The 21,223-nt window shown below is 47.6% G+C and overlaps 1 protein-coding gene across 1 annotated transcript in view; it reads left to right on the top strand.

The window, feature by feature from the left end:
- Positions 1-594: 594 nt before the first annotated feature.
- CTBP2 (C-terminal binding protein 2) overlaps positions 595-21,223 on the top strand; it is a 146,412-nt gene continuing 125,783 nt past the window's right edge. Inside the window, exon 1 of the mRNA XM_075348499.1 lies at positions 595-866. The gene's annotated coding sequence lies outside the window, so the exon portion shown is untranslated. The remainder of the gene's footprint in view (positions 867-21,223) is intronic.

A 21,223-nucleotide genomic window follows, 5' to 3' on the forward strand; every position in this document is an offset into this window, starting at 1 on the left:
CCCTGCCTGCAGGGTGGTGAGTGGCAGCACATCCCAGCCATGCCCCTGCCTGCAGGGTGGTGAGTGGCAGCACACCCCAGCCATGCCCCTGCCTGCAGGGTGGTGAGTGGCAGCACACCCCAGCCATGCCCCTGCCTGCAGGGTGGTGAGTGGCAGCACACCCCAGCCATGCCCCTGCCTGCAGGGTGGTGAGTGGCAGCACACCCCAGCCATGCCCCTGCCTGCAGGGTGGTGAGTGGCAGCACACCCCAGCCATGCCCCTGCCTGCAGGGTGGTGAGTGGCAGCACACTCCAGCCATGCCCCTGCCTGCAGGGTGGTGAGTGGCAGCACATCCCAGCCATGCCCCTGCCTGCAGGGTGGTGAGTGGCAGCACACCCCAGCCATGCCCCTGCCTGCAGGGTGGTGAGTGGCAGCACACCCCAGCCATGCCCCTGCCTGCAGGGTGGTGAGTGGCAGCACATCCCAGCCATGCCCCTGCCTGCAGGGTGGTGAGTGGCAGCACACCCCAGCCATGCCCCTGCCTGCAGGGTGGTGAGTGGCAGCACACCCCAGCCATGCCCCTGCCTGCAGGGTGGTGAGTGGCAGCACACCCCAGCCATGCCCTGGGCTCTGCCTTGTTGCACTCGCCATGTGCCTGCCCCTGGCTTCCTCTCCCACACACATCACACAGCCTCCCTCTGCTGCTGGGGATGACAGCTCCAGGTCCCAGTGCCCAGTCTTGTATTATTGGTCTGCACTCCCAGACCACGCCTAACCAAAAGTGAGGGGAGGTGGGCAGCGGAGGAAGAGCCCCCCGCAGCGCTGTCCATCTCACTGCAGCAGAGGAGCAGAGTGCAGGGATTGTGCACCCCCAGCATGGAGCCAGGTACGAGCCTCTTCTATCCATCTTCCCACTTCAGGACATGTGTGTGCTGCTGGGCATTGTCTGCCGCTGAGATGGGCACATCCAGAGTAACAATGGCAGCAAGCTGGAAGGGATTTACTGCTGATGTGCCCTATTCATTATACTGTTCCCCAGCCTGCGCTGTGCAATGCATGGAGTCCTGAGCAGGGAATAGATGTGTGATTGTGGATTATGTGATGGCTGCAGTGATCCCCCCACCCCAGAGGTACAGGGAGTCAATGAGGCAGGAACTTTGAATGAAAGCCTTTGTGTCAGTGATCAGGGGCTAATTATATGATAGGTGTGCGGGGTATAGTGAGGAGAACTCAGTGCTGATCTCCCAGAGAGGGGATAAAGCTCTGCTATTAGATGTGTACACTATAATGTATGGCGTGTGCACTATAATGTGTCCACTATAATATGTGCACTATAATGTATGGTGTGTGCACTATAATCTGTGCACTATAATATGTGCACTATAATGTATGGTGTGTGCACTATAATGTGTGCACTATAATGTGTGCACTATAATATGTGCACTATAATATGTGCACTATAATGTATGGTGTGTGCACTATAATGTATGGCGTGTGCACTATAATGTGTGCACTATAATGTATAATGTGTGCACTATAATGTATGGTACATGTAATAATGTATGGTGCGTGCACTATAATAATATATGGTGTGTGTAATGTAATGTATGGTGCGTGCACTATAATGTATGGTGCGTGCACTATAATGTATGGTGTGTGTAATGTAATAATATATGGTGTGTGCACTATAATGTATGGTGTGTACTATGTTATAATGTAGGGTGTGTGCACTATAATGTATGGTGTGTGTAATAAAATAATCTATGATGTGTACACTATAATGTATGATGCGTGCAATATAATGTATGATGTGTGCAATATAATGTATGGTACATGTAATAATGTATGGTGCGTGCACCATAATAATATATGGTGTATGTAATGTAATGTATGGTGTGTGCACTATAATGTATGGTGCGTGATATGTTATAATGCATGGTGTGTGCACTATAATGTATGGTGCGTGTAATGTAATAATGTATGGTGCGTGTAATGAAATAATCTATGATGTATGGTGGTTGCACTATAATGTATGGTGGTTGCAATGTTATAATGTATGGTGTGAACAAAGTAACAATGTATGCAATATATTAGTATATATGTTTTATTTAATGTATATGTGCAATAAAATGAATGTAATAGTTTTTGCTGATGTGTGCATTATATTGGTGTATAGGTGTCATATAATGTGTGATATATGCTATATATTAGTGTAATATAATATGAGCACAGTATAATGAAATATATAGGTAATATATGGTGCAGGCAGGTTGTTAGTATACATGTGCCATATAATGTGATTTGTCCAATGTACTGATGTGTAATGTACGCCATATCGTGCTGTATGATGTGTGCAGTGATTTGCGTCGCTCCTCCCAAGCACAGAATGGCAGGTTAGAAATGGCCGGTGACACCACAGGCACCCGGCAGTCACTGGATCTGAAAATCTAACTTTTTCGGTTGGTTGCTTTGTATAGCATTGTTGTGTCCGGTCACCAGGGGTCCGCCTGTGTGTGAGAGTGGTCGCATGGAGCTAAAGTGCAGAGGGGTCGTCTACCCCTGAATCTGTTCCTTGTATTATACCAGCTGTATATAAGGAGACAATACAAGGCGGACGCCGCCAGTTGTGTATAGAGTGACTTGTGATTTCCCAAAGTTTTATTTCCGTTTTTTATTAATCAGGCCAACAGCTGTGCCGCATCCTTTTAGGAATGTTGCCAGATTGTGCTATATTTGGCTTATTACATGGAAATTTCCCTGCAAATTCAGCAAAATGGATATTGTACTGCACCCTCCCCGAAGCATGAGCCATCAGGTCTGTACTCTATAGTCTGTGCCTTGTACCCGGCCCACCCTGCAGGGACAATACGGACATCCCCCGCGCCCCCATCATGTGGTTTTTGTTATGGTTAGATCCTAATTTGGATTTGTGATATTTTTGTGTTACAATATTATTTTGCCAAAATAGAATGTAGGGACATATGGAGTGATAGCTATAAGCTGCCCCGGGGTGGTCCGGCCGTACTCTGCCAATGCCAGCTGTCCGGCACCCAGGGGGTATTGTGCTGGGGTCTCTGTTACAGTATGACCTGTAAACAGTACTTGCTTGGCATTGGACAGATCATGAGAAATGTATCCAGCTGAAACGGAGGTAAACATTTTCAGATTTATTGTAGAATTTTTAAAATAATGGTAGTTACATCCATAAATGGTCCATGAGAGACCACCAACGCGTTTCTGGTGCATAGACCTCCCTTATAAGCCACGAGTAAGGGTGCGCTACAAGCACCAGAAACCCATGGGGGGCTTCACATGGACAACCTGTGATGTAACTACTACTATTTCAATAATGCTACAATAAATATGGAAGATTTTACCTTGGTTTCCGCTGAATACATTCTCCTCGATCCTTTTTAGTTTCGACGAAGGCAGTACTGGTTTCCCAAATTCTGGAGTCTATAAAGCTAATCAGGTGAGCTGGCTTCTTCCTTGTTGACAGAGCACCCGAGCATGGTAGTGCCCACTCATCACTAGTTACGAGTACTGAGCACCTGAGCATGGTAGTGCCCACTCATCACTAGTTACGAGTACTGAGCACCTGAGCATGGCAGTGCCCACTCATCACTAGTTACGAGTACTGAGCACCAGAGCATGGTAGTGCCCACTCATCACTAGTTACGAGTACAGAGCACCCGAGCATGGTAGTGCCCACTCATCACTAGTTACGAGTACAGAGCACCCGAGCATGGTAGTGCCCACTCATCACTAGTTACGAGTACAGAGCACCAGAGCATGGTAGTGCCCACTCATCACTAGTTACGAGTACAGAGCACCTGAGCATGGTAGTGCCCACTCATCACTAGTTACGAGTACTGAGCACCAGAGCATGGTAGTGCCCACTCATCACTAGTTACGAGTACAGAGCACCCGAGCATGGTAGTGCCCACTCATCACTAGTTACGAGTACAGAGCACCCGAGCATGGTAGTGCCCACTCATCACTAGTTACGAGTACAGAGCACCCGAGCATGGTAGTGCCCACTCATCACTAGTTACGAGTACTGAGCACCTGAGCATGGTAGTGCCCACTCATCACTAGTTACGAGTACTGAGCACCCGAGCATGGTAGTGCCCACTCATCACTAGTTATGAGTACTGAGCATCTGAGCATGGTAGTGCTCGCTCATCACTAGTTACGAGTACTGAGCACCCGAGCATGGTAGTGCCCACTCATCACTAGCTACAAGTACTGAGCACCTGAGCATGGTAGTGCCCGCTCATCACTAGTTACGAGAACTGAGCACCCAAGCATGGTAGTGCCCACTCATCACTAGTTACCAGTACTGAGCACCTGAGCATGGTAGTGCCCGCTCATCACTAGTTACCAGTACTGAGCACCCGAGCATGGTAGCGCCCGCTCATCACTAGTTACGAGTACTGAGCACCCGAGCATGGTAGTGCCCGCTCATCACTAGTTACGAGTACTGAGCACCCAAGCATGGTAGTGCCCGCTCATCACTAGTTACGAGTACTGAGCACCCGAGCATGGTAGTGCTCGCTCATCACTAGTTACGAGTACTGAGCACCTGAGCATGGTAGTGCTCGCTCATCACTAGTTACGAGTACTGAGCATCCGAGCATGGTAGTGCCCGCTCATCACTAGTTACGAGTACTGAGCACCCGAGCATGGTAGTGCTCGCTCATCACTAGTTACGAGTACTGAGCACCTGAGCATGGTAGTGCTCGCTCATCACTAGTTACGAGTACTGAGCACCCGAGCATGGTAGCGCTCGCTCATCACTAGTTACGAGTACTGAGCACCTGAGCATGGTAGTGCCCGCTCATCACTATTTACTAGTACTGAGCACCCGAGCATGGTAGTGCCCGCTCATCACTAGTTACGAGTACTGAGCACCCAAGCATGGTAGTGCCCGCTCATCACTATTTACTAGTACTGAGCACCTGAGCATGGTAGTGCCCGCTCATCACTATTTACTAGTACTGAGCACCCGAGCATGGTAGTGCCCGCTCATTGCTAGTAGTTAGGCCTCGGTCAGACGTGTGGTTTCACTTATGTAATGTTTTTTTGTTAACTCTCCCATTCGAATCAATTAAAAATGGTGAACACACAGATGCCATTAGTTTGTCATTTGATTGCGGTCCATTTTTTTTACTGTTAGATGGAAAAGGGAAACTTGTAAAATGTATTTTTTTGCATATGAGAAAAACAGATCCTAGAACAGATATTAATGGACACACAAACCCAAAATGGATGGCAAGCTAGCCTTCAAGGGATTATCTTACGGCTATCTACCATCTCAACTGGCATTAGACATGGACAAATTCTGAGGCTGGGTGCTCCATTGCTTGGGTAAGGTCTTATTCAATGCATATTTAGTGTTTGAAAGAAAAAAAAAAGTTTTTCATTACTGTGCTGGAGCCCATGCGGCTATGAGGAAGGACGGAGGTGGGCGGGATGTTTACATCCTGCTCATCTCCGCCCCTCCGCTTCTATTGGCCGCCTGCCGTGTGACGACGCTGTGACGCCGAACGACCCACCCCCTTAGGAAGGAGGCGGGTCGCCGGCCAGAGCGACGTCGCAGGGCAGGTGAGTACGTGTGAAGCTGCCGTAGCGATAATGTTCGCTACGGCAGCTATCACAAGATATCGCATCTGCAACGGGGGCGGGTGCTATCGCGCTTGGCATCGCAAGCATCGGCTAGCGATGTCGCAACGTGCAAAGTACCCCTTAGACTATGTGCCCACGGGAGATTAAACCTGCGGATTTATCTGCAGAAAATCCACGGATTTTCTGGATTTTCCAGATAAATCCGCAGGTTTCAGCAAGTACAGACACTCCCCATGTTATCCTATGGGACATGGGGAGTGCTGTGTCCACGCTGTGGATACGTGCGGCTGCGGAACATGCTGTGGATGTCCCGCAGCCGCACGTAATTGCATATCAATTCTTTCTGCGGAATTACCTGTGGAAATCCTGGCCCTCCACTATGGAGATAGAGGCCGGGACTTCCGCAGGTAATCCGCGTGAATGTCCGCAGGTTTCGCTGTACTACCGCAGCTAAAAAATTGCTGCGGACTCCAGCGAGCAGCTGCGGGACACCTGCGGATACATCCGCAGGTACAAACTCCCGTGGGCACATAGCCTTAGAGTCCATTCACATTTCAGGGCCACGGGTTCTGCTGTGATTTTTGGAAAATTGTACTCTGTAGTCCTATGGACCTGTGGACACTCCATGTTCTACTATATCATTCCTCCAAGAAGCAATGCCTAAGGTCTCATTCACATGTCAGTTTTTCACAGGTAATTAAAAAAAAAAAAAGAGACAGTTGTACTCTTAAATGCTAAAGTATGAAAACCATGAATGTAAGAAAATATCTGTGTGTGTGTGTGTGTATATATATATATATATATATATAATATGCATTACTGCTAAAAGAAAGTAAGAAAAATTTAGATATTTAGCATGCAAAAACGGCCATTTTTATATCTGCCCATGCCCAGTACCACGTCGAGGCATATCTCGTATACTGGGATTCTACACGGAGCTGAAGCCTCTCTCTGGGTTAAGAAACCCCATGTGTATAGACAAGTAGGAACCTGCTCTAATGAATAAACCCAGAGAGAGGCTTCAGTCCAATGTAGGTTCCCAGTATATGAGGTATGCCTTGACGTGGCTGCTGGGCAGATATAAAAATGGCCATTTTTGTATGCTATATGTCTAATTTTTTATCTTTAGCGGTAATGCACATCTATATTCTTACATTCATGGCTTTCATGTTTTAGCATTTCAGAGTGCAAACTGTCTTTTTTTTTTTTTTTGTAATTTTATGTCATGTTCAGTTATGCACCGGTTCACATTGCAGTTTTGGGAGTGCCGTCAGTCTTTTTTGTCTAGTTTTTCCATGGATAGTCCTCGTGCCCCTGACAGTCTATGGGGCTGTTCGCATCTCCGTGATTCTTTGCGGATCGAGTGATCCATCAAAAACGGCGGAGATATATCAGATATTGATCCTCGTGTGAGATCAACTTTGCAATGAATGGTTCGGGGGAAAAAAATCAGGCAGCACTCGGATGACATCTGGTTTTAACGGACTGATAGGAGGAGATGGGGAAACTTTTTTTTTTTCTTCTTCTTCAAAGAATCACATGAAAAAAGGCTGCAAAATCTGACACATGTAGACTTGGCCTTATGGGAAAAGCCATTTTATCAGGGATTGTGCACACAATTGGTCTGGGGGTTGTTTTGCATCTTCAGATGATCAGATCTGACACAGATGTCTCCATCAGCTGCTGTTTTTCTAATTTTTGCATGTTTTACATCAGTGAGAATCTGTCACTCTGCGGCTTCCACTAGAGCTGATGGAGCCCCGAGGCTATTTTTTTTTTATGAACCTGGCTCACATGTTGCAGTATTGTGTGACACAGATCCACTCCAATAAAGTATGTCACAATCTGCAACCTCCATTCTTGTAGTTTGACATCAGCTAGATGATTTCATGGAGAATCTCCACCTCTCCAGAGCGGCCTCAGGGTCATCCCGCCCAACCAACCATCCAGAACCGAACTCGATTGATGAGGAGGGAAAACTCCAAACCATTGCTGTCTACTGATGGATGTAAAGTTGGGCTCTAATTGGGTCAAACATTACAGGGTCAGTACTCATGGACTTCTATTGGTGGAGAGCTGCTTTGTACGTTTTCCACAGAACGTTGCCGGTAAAACTCCCAACTCCAGATGGACCTCCGTTGGGAGAATCGACACCTTAAAACGGAAGACGCTCAAAAAAAAAACTAGTCCTTTGACTGCTACTATGAAAAACAACAATGCACTACTGCAGTGAACTGGGTCTTTAGAGGTTTGAGAAAGAAAGAGCGATCCCTAAAAAAAACCGTATGGCCTGAAGACAATGTGTGAACTAGATTCATCATCACTACCTTGTCCTTGATGGTTCAGGAACTGGGAATTGTCTCAGATGTATCTACTGTCCCGTGGTTGGCGCAGTTGTGTGTGCTCTGTGGATGATGTGACTCGCCCACCCCAGGGCTATGGGACACCCGGTGCTGGGCCGGACTAGTCCGAGGGTCGTCAGTGGTGGCGGGGCCCGACTCCGTGGCCCTGGTGGGTGTCAATTAAATATGGCTGGTGAATAAAGTTTATGTTCGTGACGCCACCTGTGGTATGCGGCTATTAAGCCGCCGCTGCTGTATGAGGCCTCCAGGGTGATGGAATGGCAGCAATGATGGTACTGCTCCCCACAGGTGGAGCGGTACCCCGGGGCGCAGTTGGTGCTCGTGAGAGTCTATGGTGTGGTGGAAGTCTATGCAGGAGACAATAACTGAGACAACACCAGAGGGTGCAATTCCATGGTCTTTACTCACACTTCCTGGGCTTAAGCACACTGGTGCCTCTGGACTGCTGAGGCCCACTGTCAGGGACCTCCGCCGATCCTGGGTAATTCCTGGAATGAAAGCCGGTACCCTTCTCTCAGGTGTCTCTGTCTGCAGCTGTCTCCTTAAACCTTGCCTTTGTAGGATGAACCTGGCTCGGCCTCCACAACAGCCTCCGGGCTGGGAGGTCGCCTGACGGTTATTTGCCCCTTTTCCAGAGGTTCTGCTGTGGGCTGTGGCCCTGGAAGTTTGCAACTTTCCCTGGGCCTCGGTTTTTACTGTTGGAGATGATTTTTCACTCCTCCGGTTTCTAGGGACCGTCCCCTGTTGCAGCTTGATCCCTCCACCGATGTTCCTGTGGAACAGGCCACCAGCTCAAAAGCTCTCTGTGGCCCTGGAATTCCTTCTCTTCCTCTGCTTGGTGTCACCTGGACCCTCTGAGTCCCAGGTTCTTCACCAGGAAGCGTCACTTTCTTCTCTTAGCTCCTGTCTGACTAGAGCTTTCTTTCTGCTTCTCCTTCTCGTCTGCCTCACGCAGACCTCCTCCTCCTTCTCTCTCTATCTCACTAAACTTGACCTTCCTTTCCCATGTCTGCTCTCTGGTGGCTCCTCCCACCTCCCCAGTTGCCATGTTCTGTACCCTATAGGAGCAGGGATGGGTCTTACGGCCCCTCCCAGCATGCAGCATGGGAGGGTTACTGCCACTGTCCCTGGTCCCAGTGTGTACCTAACAATGGGTGTAGTGTAAATTTGCCTGGGGACCGGCGTTCACTCCTTTCCTTACCCAGAATGGGACATCACACCGCTGGATGGGGTGCAATGTTCCTGTGGCGACGTAAGCCTCAGGGGCGCCACACTCCCCCACAGCGAATCCCAGCACGTCCTCGGGCTGAAAAACAACAGAAAAATGTGGAAGGAATTGCACAATTTTTGTTATGCATAACATAAAACAATAAAACTTTTCTTCCCTTTATGGGAGGCACCGTTTCTTTAACGTTTCAAACATTCTTATAAAGAAACTCTAAGTGTGCACTTCCAGTCCATTGCACGGTTTGGCACTTCCACCATAATTCTAGTAGGGGGCACAACAGGGGCAACTATTTACATAGGGATATTTTGACCACACAGTCCAGTGGCCCAAAATGTCTTTTAACTTTCTTAACTCAGGGGGGGGGTTGCAAAGAAAACGAACCAGCCACTAAGTCCAGTGGCCTGGTAACACAGGACACATATACATTCACCGGGGACCACATTCCAGTTCCGTGGCCCGGTAACATATAAACAAGGGGGGGTGACTTCTTCAAAAAGCACAAGGGGCAGTAAGACAGGAAAGGGTGTCGTCTTCAAAAAGAACGTAAGGGCAAAACAAAAGGGACATCTTCACAAAGGGATGAGGGGCAGACAAGGTCTATATACAGTTCAGGTCTTCTTTCTCATTCTTACGTTTCTGTGCTGGAGTCCCGACTTGGCAGGGCCCTAGGCAGCATGCAGGCTGTGCTCAGACTGGTCTGAGTCCCTTGGTCCTGTTCTCCAGCCGTTGCGGGGCTGCTGCGGGATGATGGTATCAGAGCTGCGTCCTTGTCTTGGCGGGCCGCGCCTGGCATGGCGGAGGCCTGGATTGGAGTCGCTGCTGTGACCGGTTCTTGATGGGCCGCACCTGGCGTGGCTGCGGCCTGGACTTGGCGGGCCGAGCCTGGCGTGGCTGCGGCCTGGACTTGGCGGGCCGAGCCTGGCGTGGCTGCGGTCTGGCCTTGGCGGGCCGCACCTGGCGTGGCTGCGGCCTGGTTCAGCGTCACTCCTGCGGCGTGGATTAATGTCGCTGCTGCGGCGGGATCTTGCTTGGCCGAGCGGGGTATCGCTGCTGGGGCCTGAGCTGGACGGGCCGGGCTGGGCGTCGCTGCTGCGGTGTGGATGGGCGTCGCTCCGGCGGCGAAATCTTGGCGGGCCGCATCTGGCGTGGCTGCGGCCCGGATCGGCGTCGCCATGGTGGGCATCTTTCCAGGGACCGCGGGCATGGCAGCGGGGGTTGGGGCACTCGCACCGGCAGGGGCATTAAATGACTCACCCCTCAGTAGCATCTCCGGTGTTCTGGCGGTCGCTGCTCCACGTGTCGCTTGCCGGATCTGCTGCATCACCTTCGCCTGCAGCCTTTCACACCACTGGTCCATCTCCCAGCCCCACCAGTCAGCGGAGTCTAGCTCTAGATCGCTACGTGTGGACGCCATTCTCTCTGCGTCTCCTTCTGCACGATCTCCCAGCAGCAGACTCGTCGCTTCTTCTAGTAGCAGACTTTTGATGTTGCTCAGCAGCAGGCTGGTAACTTCCCGCTCCTTCATCCTGTCAGCCATCCTCCCGACCTCAGCCTTCAGCTCAGCGGCGGTCACAGGCCTGATCCAGGTGAGCTCCTCCTGGCCTCCGCTTACAGGAGCCATTTTCTCTCTTCCTCCAGACAGCAGCATTAACTGCCAGGCAGACACTTTCCTAGCGCGCCATTTTGCATCTGCTGCTCTGCATAGCAGACATGGTCTCAGCTTCGCGCTCTTCTCTTAGACAAGGGGGCGGAGCTTCTTTTCGCGCTCTTTCTGCAGGCACGCCTCCCTTCTTCCCGCGCTCAGTGGCTTCAATGGCGGCAGTTTCTCACTATAACACAGTCTTTTAAGCACAATTCTTCAGGCTCACAGTACCCGGTGGGACCGGGCACGAAATCCTGTTCGTGACGCCAAAGTTGACTCGCCCACCCCAGGGCTATGGGACACCCGGTGCCGGGCCGGACTAGTCCGGGGGTCGTCAGTGGTGGTGGGGCCCGACTCCGTGGCCTGGTGGGTGTCAATTAAATATGGCTGGTGAATAAAGTTTATATTCGTGACGCCACCTGTGGTATGCAGCTATTAAGCCGCCGCTGCTGTATGAGGCCTCCGGGGTGATGGAATGGCAGCAATGATGGTACTGCTCCCCACAGGTGGAGCGGTACCCCGGGGCGCAATTAGTGCTCGTGAGAGTCTATGGTGTGGTGGAAGTCTATACAGGCGACAATAACTGAGACAACACCAGAGGGTGCAATTCCAAGGTCTTTACTCACACTTCCTGGGCTTAAGCACACTGGTGTCTCTGGACTGCTGAGGCCCACTGTCAGGGACCTCCGCCGATCCTGGGTAATTCCTGGAATGAAAGCCGGTACCCTTCTTTCAAGTGTCTCTGTCTGCAGCTGTCGCCTTAAACCTTGCCTTTGTAGGATGAACCTGGCTCGGCTTCCACAACAGCCTCCAGGCTGGGAGGTCGCCTGACGGTTATTTGCCCCTTTTCCACAGGTTCTGCTGTGGGCTGTGGCCCGGGGAGTTTGCAACTTTCCCTGGGCCTCGGTTTTTACTGTTGGAGATGATTTTTCACTCCTCCGGTTTCTAGGGACCGTCCCCTGTTGCAGCTTGATCCCTCCACCGATGTTCCTGTGGAACAGGCCACCGCAGCTCTACAGCTATCTGTGGCCCTGGAATCCATTCTTCTCTCTGCTTGGTGTCACCTGGACCCTCTGAGTCCCAGGTTCTTCACCAGGAAGCGTCACTTTCTTCTCTTAGCTCCTGTCTGACTAGAGCTGTCTTTCCTTCTCTCCTTCTCGTCTGCCTCCCGCAGACCTCCTCCTCCTTCTCCCCTCTCTCTCTATCTCACTAAACTTGACCTTCCTTTCCCTGTCTGCTCTCTGGTGGCTCCTCCCACCTCCCCAGTTGCCATGTTCTGTACCCTATAGGAGCAGGGATGGGTCTTACGGCCCCTCCCAGCATGCAGCATGGGAGGGTTACTGCCACTGTCCATGGTCCCAGTGTGTACCTAACAATGGGTGTAGTGTAAATTTGCCTGGGGACCGGCGTTCACTCCTTTCCTTACCCAGAATGGGACATCACACCGCTGGATGGGGTGCAATGTTCCTGTGGCGACGGAAGCCTCAGGGGAGCCACAGATGCTGTTGGGGATGTTGTGTGGTTGGCACAGGTGCTGTGTGGTTGGCGCTGTTGTGGGTGCTCTGTGGTTGGCGCTAATTTGGGTGCTCTTTGGTTGGCATATTTGTGTGTGCTCTGTCATTGGTACTTCTGTGGTTAGCACTGTTGGGGGTGCTCTGTGGTTGGTGCTGTGGTGGGTGCTCTGGTTTGCACTGTTGTGAATGCTCTCTTGTGAGTGCTCTGTGGTTGGCACTGTTGTGGATGCTCTGTGGATGGCGCTATATTGGGTGCTCTGTGGTTGGCGCTATTTTGTGTGCTCTGTGGTTGGCGCTACTTTGGGTGCTCTCTTGTGGCTGCTCTGTGGTTGGCGCTGGTGTGTGGCTGCTCTGTGGTTGATACTGTAGGTGCTCTGATTGGCACTGTTGTGGGTGCTCTGTCGTTGGGTGGCGCTGGTGTCGGCGCTCTGTGGTTGGCGCTGCTGTGGGTGCTGTGTGGTTGGCTCTGGTGTGGGTGCTCTGTGGTTGGCTCTGGTGTGGGTGCTCTGTGGTTGGCGCTGGTGTGGGTGCTCTGTGGTTGGCGCTGTTGTGGGTGCTCTGTGGTTGGTGCTGCTGTGGGTGCTCTGTGGTTGGTGTTGTGGTTGGTGCTGGTGTGTGGGTGCTCTATGGTTCGCATTGCTGTGGATCCTCTGTGGTTGGTGCTGCTGTGGGTGCTCTGTGGTTGGCGCTGTTGTGGGTGCTCTGTGGTTGGTGTTGTGGTTGGTGCTGGTATGTTGGTGCTCTGTGGTTGGCGCTGTTGTGGGTGCTCTGTGGTTGGTGCTGCTGTGGGTGCTCTGTGGTTGGTGTTGTGGTTGGTGCTGGTGTGTGGGTGCTCTATGGTTCGCATTGCTGTGGATCCTCTGTGGTTGGTGCTGCTGTGGGTGCTCTGTGGTTGGCGCTGCTGTGGGTGCTCTGTGTGTGTGTTCTGTCAGAGGGAAGGGCGAGCATCAGGATTAAACTTCTAATTGTGTACCTGCACAGCCCTTTCAATAAGTGCAAAAAAAAGCATACTTCACAAACACTTTCTTTGTTTTTTTTTAACCTGCATTTACCCATAAAAGAGTGACTACATTCTTTTTATATATATATATATATATATATATATATATATATTTCTCCAAAATGGAAACTTATGAAACTTTTCAACTCAAACCCAGTCTGTTTTTCTGCTTTCAGCATTCATTTAGAGTACAGATGATGGCAGTTAAATACTCAGCACGAGTCTCCTCCTAAACATTATGCTTATCAGTACAGTCTCCTGCAGCAGCGTCTCCACAGAGTTAGGGCCCTATTTTTTTCATGACAAGAAAAATGAATTGATTTTTTTGGACCAGACTTTGATTAGGATGTGATCCAAGTGTCATCAGTTCTACATGGAGGAAAATAACAGTTTCTCCACATTCTCCATTCTGATTCTGACAGTCTGTAAAACTCTGAGCACACTTGGATGTCTTCAGATTGCTGTCAGATTTTTATCACTGACCCATAGACATGCACTGCTGATTTGACAGTATTGGACAAGTCTATACGAAATTACGCAGACGCACAATGCTTGAAAAATCACGGACATGTGAATGGCCCCCTGGACTAATACAGGTATGAAGGTTATCCGTGAAAACCAAGTCTAGAACTTGTGATTCGATTGTTTTTATTGATTTTATCGGATGTCTGAATTAGCCCCTAGTGACACACAGCAGAGCTGACCCCGTCACTGCCATCATCTGTACTCCAAATGAGTATACTCTGACATCAGTGCAGCTGAAAACAAGAAAATAGACTGGGAAAAGCAGAGGTTTGAAGCCACTTAAATGCCTTTTTTATATATATAAACTACTGTAGTACCCGGGCGTTGCCCAGAATAGTAACTGTCTCTCTGTCTCTCTCCCAGTCTCTGTCTGTCTGTCTCGCTGTCTGTCTCTTTCCTTGTCTGTCTGTTTCTCTCTCTCTGTCTGTATTTGCATCAATCTATCTGTCTCAATCTTTCTATCTGTGTGTCTCTCTCTCTCTCTTTGCCCGGGGCTGTCTCTTTGCCCGGGGCTGTCTCTTTGCCCGGGGCTGTCTCTTTGCCCGGGGCTGTCTCTTTGCCCGGGGCTGTCTCTTTCCGGGGCTATCTCTTTGCCCGGGCTGTCTCTGTCTGTGTCTCTGTTTCTCTTTATCCGTCTCACCACCGACATCTTTTTACCTCACACATAAGCTTCTTATACTAACAGTTTATTTTGTTCCTATAGCAACCACTGACAGTTGCTATTTATTGCCTGCAACTCCCAGCTCCATTCAGTTTAATGGCTGTAGGATTTTTGTAGAGTAACTGGAAAGCACGGGGTTAAATTTTCCCTCCCAAACATAGTCTGTGACTTTCCCTGAGTCACATGGGGCGTCTGTGCAAAATTTTGTGACTGTAAATGCGACGGTGCAAATTCCTTTAGCGGACATACATACATACATACATACACTGAGGTTTATATATTAGATATATATTTTCTTACAGTAATGAAGACTAATCTGCTAATAACGTGATTTGGAAAGATTCATAAAATTTCCAGAAAATTATAAATTAATAATAATAATAATAATAACACTTTAATCTTTAAGTTATCAAAAAAAGGTCACTCTAGTCCACACATTCTTTCCGTAGGCCCTTTTCACATATTGATATTGCAAAGGAAATTAGTAAAATGTTGGTAAGAATTTAGTTTTCTTAAAGGGAATCTGTCACCTAATCTGAGAGCAGTATGATGTAAGGGCAGAGATCCTGATTCCAGCTATGTCATTTACTGGGCTTAGTGTAGTTTGATCAAATCATTGTTTTATCAGCAGGAGATTATCATTAGAGGACTAGTAAGCCTGGTGCCAAGTAGTCCTCCATATTGATGAGTTTAATGCTACCCTCACTGCTGATTGGATGCTTTCTGCCTATGCACAGTGTTTTCTGTGGGCTGACCTTCAGTGATCGGAAACTGTAAAGACTGAGTGTTCACATCCTACATCCAGAACGGTTACACGATGTGATTGTAGCACTGGTGCATTAACCACTTGGGCGCAGGATAAATGTCTGTGTGTGTTGGGTGCAGCTAATTCAATCGGACCCGTCATTAGGCGCCTTGGGTTCTGCCCCCTCGTCTCCTGAGACAAAGTATTCATCAGCTCTCCCCGGAAAAGCAGAAAGTGTAAGACATAATCAGTGCAGATGTCAGGCGCACTCTGTGACCGATTGATGATTCACCTTGGACCAAATAAAACCGTACATTTAAAAAACAATGCCGCCATCCCTCTTCTAGGATCTGTGACATTTACAAGATCTGCAGAGGGAAATGAATGTGACAGCTTTAAACCGCTCCAGAATAGTTCGTAAATGAGAAGGTTTCATCTTGGAAATGTCACTGCTTGTTGCTAATTTGTATGCATGAGGATTCGGTTTAATAAGGTGATAGGCTCCAGGAAAACCTGTTTATCTCCCCGAGATTAAGGATACATTTCACATTTACTGTCCACCCAATTTATGGAAAGCATTTATATCCTGCGCTCCCAGTCAACTTAGTAATGGATTATGGTTGCATATAAATTACACGTCTTGTATCGGCGTCCTTGTGGGAAATGGCGGAAAGTTTAGCTCCAGGCAAGACAAAGAGATGAGATGGCACGTGTGCTCCGATGTTACTGATGCCATTAGGTCTTCAGAAAGTTATAGGCGGCACCTTACAGAATGTTCGAATTTAAATTTATGTATCTATATACAGTATAACGGTTTGCAAGATCTCTGCTTGCTGTCGGTCAATTGATTGTCTATTTCTATGTAGTAAAAATCTTGGTAATGATCAAACATGTGCACGGCCCTCCTCGTGCGCTTGGCCCTCCTCGTGCGCTTGGCCCTCCTCGTGCGCTTGGCCCTCCTCGTGCGCTTGGCCCTCCTTGCGCGCTTGGCCCTCCTTGCGCGCTTGGCCCTCCTTGCGCGCTTGGCCCTCCTTGCGCGCTTGGCCCTCCTTGCGTGCTTGGCCCTCCTTGCACACTTGGCCCTCTTCGCGCGCACGGCCCTCTTCGCGCGCACGGCCCTCCTCCTGCGCACGGCCCTCCTCCTGCGCACGGCCCTCCTCCTGCGCACGGCCCTCCTCCTGCGCACGGCCCTCCTCCTGCGCACGACCCTCCTCCTGCGCACGACCCTCCTCACGGGCACGGCCATCTTCACGGGCACGGCCATCTTCACGGGCACGGCCATCTTCACGGGCACGGCCATCTTCACGCGCACAGCCAGGGCACTCGTGGCTAGAGTCTTCTGCTATGAATCGCCTTGCAAAAAAGCAAAGCAGTTGTAGAATATAGCAATGCACTACACATCGGTGTTAGCGATGGTGAATAGGTGCGTTAGGCAACATACATACCAACTGCCTATGAGTAATACACTGGAGGGGGGAAGTAAAATAAGTCTGGCCAGGTCACGAGCATTGCCCAACCTAAGGCAGAGGTGGGCAATTAATGTTCCCAAGGGGGCTACATGGAGGCCGAACCAGTAGGCTGAAATTAATTCTGCTCAATATTAATATTAACATATTATTATTTTATATTAATTGTATCATTTAATATTGAGCAGAATTAAGTATGCTGACACTTGCCTATATACAACATGAGCCCCCACATATACTCCTGTATACAGTATGATCCCCACATAGCCCTCCTATATATAGTATGAGCATATCCTCTCTACAGTGTGAGCCCCCACACAGCCTCTCTGTATGCAGGGTGAGCCCCTATATAGGTCCTCTATTTACAGCATGAGCCCCACATAGCCTCTCAATATACAGGATGAGCACAAATACAGCACTCTACATACAGTATGAGCCTCCACATAGCTTCCTATATACAGTATGAGCCACCACATAGCTTCCTACATACAGTATGAGCCACCACATAGCTTCCTACATACAGTATGAGCCACCACATAGCTTCCTATATACAGTATGAGCCACCACATAGCTTCCTACATACAGTATGATCCCTCCCATAGCCCCTATTTACAGTATGAGCCACCACATAGCTTCCTATATACAGTATGAGCCACCACATAGCTTCCTACATACAGTATGAGCCTCCACATAGCTTCCTATATACAGTATGAGCCACCACATAGCTTCCTACATACAGTATGATCCCTCCCATAGCCCCTATATACAGTATGAGCCACCACATAGCTTCCTATATACAGTATGAGCCACCACATAGCTTCCTACATACAGTATGATCCCTCCCATAGCCCCTATATACAGTATGAGCCACCACATAGCTTCCTATATACAGTATGAGCCACCACATAGCTTCCTACATACAGTATGAGCCACCACATAGCTTCCTATATACAGTATGACCCCATATAGCCTCTCTTTATACAGTGTGAACCGCTACATAGCCGCTCTATATACAACATGAGCCGCTACATAGCCTCTCTATATACAGTATGAGCCCCCACATAGTTCCTCTATGTACAGTGTGAGCCCCCACGTAGGCCTCTCTATGTATAGTGGGAGCCCCCACGTAGCCTCTCTATGTACAGTGTGAGCCCCCACGTAGCCTCTCTATGTACAGTGGGAGCCCCCTAAATATAGTCATTTGGTCAGTATTTTTCATCAGTGTTTGTATGCCAAAACCAGAATAGGAACGTACATAGAGAAAAGATAATTGAAAAATGGACACCTGTTCCGTATTCTGGAGGCTTTCCTGGCTTTGACATACAAATACTGATCAAAATACTGATGTGTGAATAAATTCTAAAATGAATACAGACTACACTCCAGACACTCCAAACAAATACAAGCTATCCATAAAGGTATCAGTTGCAGTATACTATTATAAGGCAAGATCCAGTATATAATAAGACAGGTCACTGTATGTAATAAAGAACACCATTATGCATAATAAGGGAGGACAATGTATGCAAATGTCCGAACAGACCCCTAACCCGGTTTTTGTACAGTGCTATATACTGTACACCTGCCATGTAAATTTGTACCATGGGAAGCTACACAACCTAGTATAATCTTAAAAGGTTTTGTAATACCATTATATTGATAGTCTAATATGTGGATATGTCGTCAATATCAGGATGATGGGTATCCGACACCAGGGACCCCTACTGATCAGATATTACCAGCTCATGTAGAGTCTGGATGTAAATGAAGTACAAAGCAGAAGAGCAAAACTTTGATACCTTTTGAATACTGCAGATCATCCCTATTTAATTAAAGGAAGCCTGATAGCAGGATTTACCCCCATAAAGTGTTAGGAGTGATATACAGTCATATGAAAAAGTTTGGGCACCCCTATTAATGTTAACCTTTTTTCTTTATAACAATTTGGGTTTTTGCAACAGCTATTTCAGTTTCATATATCTAATAACTGATGGACTGAGTAATATTTCTGGATTGAAATGAGGTTTATTGTACTAACAGAAAATGTGCTATCCGCATTTAAACAAAATTTGACCGGTGCAAAAGTATGGGCACTGTTATCAATTTCTTGATTTGAACACTCCTAACTACTTTTCCTGAAGCACTACATTGGTTTTGTAACCTCATTGGGCTTTGAACTTCATAGGCAGGTGTATCCAATCATGAGAAAAGGTATTTAAGGTGGCCACTTGCAAGTTGCTCTCCTATTTGAATCTCCTATGAAGAGTGGCATCATGGGCTCCTCAAAACCAGGGCTGTGGAGTCGGAGTCGGAGTCGTGGAGTCGGAGTCGGAGTCGGAGCTCATTTTGGTGGAGTCGGAGTCGGAGTCGGAGTCGGTATAAAATGCACCGACTCCGACTCCTAAAATATATAATAAATTGGGGACAGGAGTGCAATGCAGAATGTGCTGAATATTTTACTAAACAACAACATTTAGTATAATGCTTATATTTAAGTGAAAAATTTATTGTAGTACAATGTGAACATCAGACATTTAATTGTTTTTATGATACAATAATCAAGATATTTGGATAGAACATAAAATATTTATTGGAATACAACTTTAGAACACAAAAAAACTAATAAATTGTAAATATGTAATATATATAATATATATATATATACAGTGTATATACACACACACAAGATATATATGTAATCTACTGTATATTACATAGTGTATTACATATTTACAATTTATTACAGTTTTTTGTGTTCTAAAGTTGTATTCCAATAAATATATTTTATGTTCTATCCAAATATCTTGATTATTGTATCATAAAAATTATTAAATGTCTGATGTTCACATACACATATTCATGTACTACAATAAATTTTTCACCTAACTATAAGCAATATATGTAGGAGTCGGAGTCGGAGCCGGAGTCGGAGTCGGAGCCGGAGTCGGAGTCGGTGCAAGAGAATTTGAGGAGTCGGAGTCGGAGTCGGAGTCGAAGGTTTGGCTTACCGACTCCACAGCCCTGCTCAAAACAACTCTCAAATGACCCGAAAACAAAGATTATTCAACATAGTTGTTCAGGGGAAGGATACAAAAAGTTGTCTCAGAGATTTAAACTGTCAGTTTCCACTGTGAGGAACATAGTAAGGAAATGGAAGAACACAGGTACAGTTCTTGTTAAGCCCAGAAGTGGCAGGCCAAGAAAAATATCAGAAAGGCAGAGAAGAAGAATGGTGAGAACAGTCAAGGACAATCCACAGACCACCTCCAAAGACCTGCAGCATCATCTTGCTGCAGATGGTGTCAATGTGCATCGGTCAACAATACAGCGCACGTTGCACAAGGAGAAGCTGTATGGGAGAGTGATGCGAAAGAAGCCGTTTCTGCAAGCACACCACAAACAGAGTCGCCTGAGGTATGTAAAAGCACATTTGGACAAGTCAGTTACATTTTGGAAGAAGGTCCTATGGACTGATGAAACAAAGATTGAGTTGTTTGGTCATACAAAAAGGCGTTATGCATGGAGGCAAAAAACCACGGCATTCCAAGAAAAGCACTTGCTACCCACAGTAAAATTTGGTGGAGGTTCCATCATGCTTTGGGGCTGTGTGGCCAATGCCGGCATCGGGAATCTTGTTAAAGTTGAGGGTCGCATGGATTCAACTCAATATCAGCAGATTCTTGACAATAATGTGCAAGAATCAGTGACAAAGTTGAAGTTACGCAGGGGATGGATATTTCAGCAAGACAATGATCCAAAACACCGCTCCAAATCTACTCAGGCATTCATGCAGAGGAACAATTACAATGTTCTGGAATGGCCATCCCAGTCCCCAGACCTGAATATCATTGAAAATCTGTGGGATGATTTGAAGCGGGCTGTCCATGCTCGGCGACCATCAAACTTAACTGACCTGGAATTGTTTTGTAAACAGGAATTGTCAAATCTACCTTCATCCAGGATCCAGGAACTCATTAAAAGCTACAGGAAGCGACTAGAGGCTGTGATTTTTGCAAAAGGAGGATCTACAAAATATTAATGTCACTTTTATGTTGAGGTGCCCATACTTTTGCATCGGTCAAATTTTGTTTAAATGCGGATTGCACATTTTCTGTTAGTACAATAAACCTCATTTCAATCCAGAAATATTACTCAGTCCATCAGTTATTAGATATATGAAACTGAAATAGCTGTTGCAAAAACCCAAATTGTTATAAAGAAAAAAAGGTTAACATTAATAGGGGTGCCCAAACTTTTTCATATGACTGTATCTGCTTCTTAATGATGTGTGTAACAATATCCTGAATTATAAATTGCTTTTTTGCATTTGTTGCAAAATTCAAGTCTAATCCCAGCCCTTCTCTCCCCAGACTAGTCCAGGATCACACTCATTCATGAATGGCAGCATAATTGATAAACCAGCATACCCAGAGATAAACATGCAGGAGGAGAAAAAGTCATCCCTCTGATC

The sequence above is a fragment of the Anomaloglossus baeobatrachus genome, chromosome 5 (assembly GCF_048569485.1).
Source record: "Anomaloglossus baeobatrachus isolate aAnoBae1 chromosome 5, aAnoBae1.hap1, whole genome shotgun sequence".
In the NCBI taxonomy this organism is placed as follows: Eukaryota; Metazoa; Chordata; class Amphibia; order Anura; family Aromobatidae; genus Anomaloglossus; species Anomaloglossus baeobatrachus.